This window comes from Ceratina calcarata, unplaced genomic scaffold (assembly GCF_001652005.2).
Source record: "Ceratina calcarata isolate Rehan_Ccalc_2016 unplaced genomic scaffold, ASM165200v1 scaffold1894, whole genome shotgun sequence".
Classification (NCBI taxonomy): Eukaryota; Metazoa; Arthropoda; class Insecta; order Hymenoptera; family Apidae; genus Ceratina; species Ceratina calcarata.
The window spans coordinates 3,483-7,691 of NW_017140447.1; the positions used below are offsets into that span (position 1 = coordinate 3,483).

The 4,209-nt window shown below is 33.2% G+C and overlaps 2 long non-coding RNA genes across 2 annotated transcripts in view; both read right to left on the bottom strand.

The window, feature by feature from the left end:
* LOC108621954 (uncharacterized) overlaps positions 1-1,528 on the bottom strand; it is a 4,729-nt gene extending 3,201 nt beyond the window's left edge. The window contains exon 1 of the long non-coding RNA XR_001916459.2: positions 506-1,528. This is a non-coding gene — a long non-coding RNA (uncharacterized LOC108621954). The remainder of the gene's footprint in view (positions 1-505) is intronic.
* Positions 1,529-1,650: 122 nt separating this feature from the next.
* LOC113463917 (uncharacterized) lies at positions 1,651-4,199 on the bottom strand. Its single transcript, XR_003388762.1, has 2 exons — positions 3,375-4,199; positions 1,651-2,211 (listed from the first exon to the last, which is right to left on the bottom strand). It is a non-coding gene; the product is annotated as an uncharacterized LOC113463917 (long non-coding RNA).
* Between the last annotated feature and the right edge of the window lie 10 nt (positions 4,200-4,209).

Here is a 4,209-nt window from a genome sequence, read left to right on the forward strand (position 1 = left end):
TCATATTTATTTTAATACAAAATATGTCGATTTCATCATCAACGAAACAAATTTTCTTTTTATTGAAACACTTCAGTGTATTTGCATGATCAATTTACGATGTATTGTAATCCAATGAAAAAATTTTATTAATAATTTGCTCAAGATACAATCCTCTACGTTTGCTTAAAATTGCGTATAAATTGTGGCGATAAAAAAAATTTAGTTATAGCCTTAACTTACTCAATCAGTTTTAAATTATGTAAATAAGCCTACGATTCGAAAAGATACGGGATAAAAGATTGTGCGCACAGCACAGCCATTAAATTATTAATCGAAGCAATAGCTAACAGTATCAATACATTACGTAGTTATGTTGCGCGTTATCGAGCGACACCACTTTACTCGGTAGTTGATCAGAAGAAAGAAAAGTCAAAAACAAGAGGAATATGTAAATATGGCTAAAACTACATAAGAAAAATGGTGACCCGCAGAACATGCATTAATATTTATGTACTCGTAATACCAGTTGTGTAAATAACTCTCTCAGCGCCGCTATTCAAATTTGTATTCTCGTCGGCCATGGCGGCCGGCGGTGGCATAGCGAAAATTGGCTGGTTCGTCGAACTATTCTGTGGACCGCCCTGCGGTTGGGCCGTAATCGCATCTTCGTCGCTTTCTTCTTCCTATTTAACAACATTTAACAATAAATTCAATTCCCTACCACGATCACCAATTCCAAAGTGTACAAAAAACTTAGCTCGATAAGAATCTCCTAGAAAATGATAATTTAGAAGTACTTGCACATCGTGATGCTAAATAAATCAAAAGTTTATTGCATTCAACTGTATTGTACAAATATATTAATTTCTGTTTATTTTACTTTAATGAATATGAACAGAAATGTTATTTTACTCAGTTTTACAATTTGTGTTCAGGTCGTATTGACTGGACCAATTTTGTTCCGCAAACATGGCGATATACGGGAAAAAAATGCAAACCATTGATTTTATTAAAATTTACAGGTTCTTTAAAAAGGGTATCTGACACATATTTTCTTGTTACTCTCAATATCGAAGGGGCGAGAATAATTCTTCAAGAATAGAAAACATATTCTAAAAAATGTTGACATCTTCAATTTTCATGTCTACTTCAGGATTCCTTTATTCGTACTGATCCTTACATTTTAAGATCGCTTTAAATGAAAAAGCGCTCGTAATAGTCGCGAACTCAGTTTGGCAATTTTCGAAGCGTGATATTTCTTTTTAATTGATATACAAACCTGCGATTCCCGTTGCATATATTCGTGTACGAAGAGCAGAAACAAAATTAGAAATGATGAGAGAAGGAATGAGGATGTTCAATTAGTCGGTATGAAAATGATCGAAAGGCGAATAATATCGTTCGTTTCAATGGTTCTCATTTCCTCCAGTCATTAAACGAAGCTTCTTCCGTTTCTTGAATTTTTGGAGTAAACCACCAGAAACTACAAGCTAATCCACAATAATATTTTTACTCTAAATAAAATGATAAATATCGCACAGTCTTATAGTACCGAATTTGAATCTCATATTTATTTTAATACAAAATATGTCGATTTCATCATCAACGAAACAAATTTTCTTTTTATTGAAACACTTCAGTGTATTTGCATGATCAATTTACGATGTATTGTAATCCAATGAAAAAATTTTATTAATAATTTGCTCAAGATACAATCCTCTACGTTTGCTTAAAATTGCGTATAAATTGTGGCGATAAAAAAAATTTAGTTATAGCCTTAACTTACTCAATCAGTTTTAAATTATGTAAATAAGCCTACGATTCGAAAAGATACGGGATAAAAGATTGTGCGCACAGCACAGCCATTAAATTATTAATCGAAGCAATAGCTAACAGTATCAATACATTACGTAGTTATGTTGCGCGTTATCGAGCGACACCACTTTACTCGGTAGTTGATCAGAAGAAAGAAAAGTCAAAAACAAGAGGAATATGTAAATATGGCTAAAACTACATAAGAAAAATGGTGACCCGCAGAACATGCATTAATATTTATGTACTCGTAATACCAGTTGTGTAAATAACTCTCTCAGCGCCGCTATTCAAATTTGTATTCTCGTCGGCCATGGCGGCCGGCGGTGGCATAGCGAAAATTGGCTGGTTCGTCGAACTATTCTGTGGACCGCCCTGCGGTTGGGCCGTAATCGCATCTTCGTCGCTTTCTTCTTCCTATTTAACAACATTTAACAATAAATTCAATTCCCTACCACGATCACCAATTCCAAAGTGTACAAAAAACTTAGCTCGATAAGAATCTCCTAGAAAATGATAATTTAGAAGTACTTGCACATCGTGATGCTAAATAAATCAAAAGTTTATTGCATTCAACTGTATTGTACAAATATATTAATTTCTGTTTATTTTACTTTAATGAATATGAACAGAAATGTTATTTTACTCAGTTTTACAATTTGTGTTCAGGTCGTATTGACTGGACCAATTTTGTTCCGCAAACATGGCGATATACGGGAAAAAAATGCAAACCATTGATTTTATTAAAATTTACAGGTTCTTTAAAAAGGGTATCTGACACATATTTTCTTGTTACTCTCAATATCGAAGGGGCGAGAATAATTCTTCAAGAATAGAAAACATATTCTAAAAAATGTTGACATCTTCAATTTTCATGTCTACTTCAGGATTCCTTTATTCGTACTGATCCTTACATTTTAAGATCGCTTTAAATGAAAAAGCGCTCGTAATAGTCGCGAACTCAGTTTGGCAATTTTCGAAGCGTGATATTTCTTTTTAATTGATATACAAACCTGCGATTCCCGTTGCATATATTCGTGTACGAAGAGCAGAAACAAAATTAGAAATGATGAGAGAAGGAATGAGGATGTTCAATTAGTCGGTATGAAAATGATCGAAAGGCGAATAATATCGTTCGTTTCAATGGTTCTCATTTCCTCCAGTCATTAAACGAAGCTTCTTCCGTTTCTTGAATTTTTGGAGTAAACCACCAGAAACTACAAGCTAATCCACAATAATATTTTTACTCTAAATAAAATGATAAATATCGCACAGTCTTATAGTACTGCGCAATTTAAAATTTTTATAAGACGTAGACAAACATGGAATGAAAAATACATAGTTCTTTTACTAGACGTGTACAATAATACGGCATTAACAAAGATAAAACATTTAAGAAACGAAGATTAAAAACTTATTTAATTAACGTGTACATTGCTTCATTAGATTTATATTTAGTATGTTGTAGGCGTGTTACGAAATACGGAAAGACTTTAACGTATTAATCACGGATAAGATAAAGTACACAGAATTTGTGTAAAGTCAGAGGATTAAGAACCACTGATACTGGATAGGCTTACCTTATTTAGGCCTCTCGGTTGATTCGTCACCACATCTCCCTCACGGGTCTGGTCCCGCTACAATACAACAACAACGTAAACAAAACCGCTAATCTATCGTATTCTAAAAAAAAGAGGCAGACGTGAAGAGTGCATGCTAGGCTAAATTATAAAGATTTCACAAGTTACAGATCAATGATAAATGGCGAATATGAATAATGATTGATCAAGGGATTGTTCAGTTACATCGAAATTGTGCATCGTTTCGTTGCGAGATAACAAAGGAGAAACAAACGATATCACTTTCGTGTCCTCGTAGATTTGTAAAATTAATAAATAGAATGGGTAAGTGTTCGGACATTAAAGTGATGAAACTTAGGGAGCATAAAATTTCTTATCTGTGTCTGAAAGATGAAATGATACTTCACTTTCTATCTCACAAACGTGTCCCTCTAACGTGTACTTCAGCATAATTTCCTCTGTGATGTAGAAAGCAAACAAACTGTAGTTATGAATTTATAAAATGACTTTGATTTCTCTTTCTTTAACGTGATGCTAAAGCTGATTCGACAAGATGCATCAGAAATGAGGAATTCATCACAATTGTCGGAGTACTCACAAAAACGGGTTGCGACCTCGAAGAGCGATTCTATTTTAATGTCACTAATGTACATATACAAATGAACGGCGTGAATATAATAATAATTATAATAAATCTTTGTCTTGTTATTACTGCTGTTCAACATTTTTTCCCATCTTTCATAGTGTGTTCAACGTGAAAGTAACTCATAAGTAATGTCGTCTTCTCATATTTAAGAAAAATAGGATATTAATATTATCTATTAAAAATATTAAA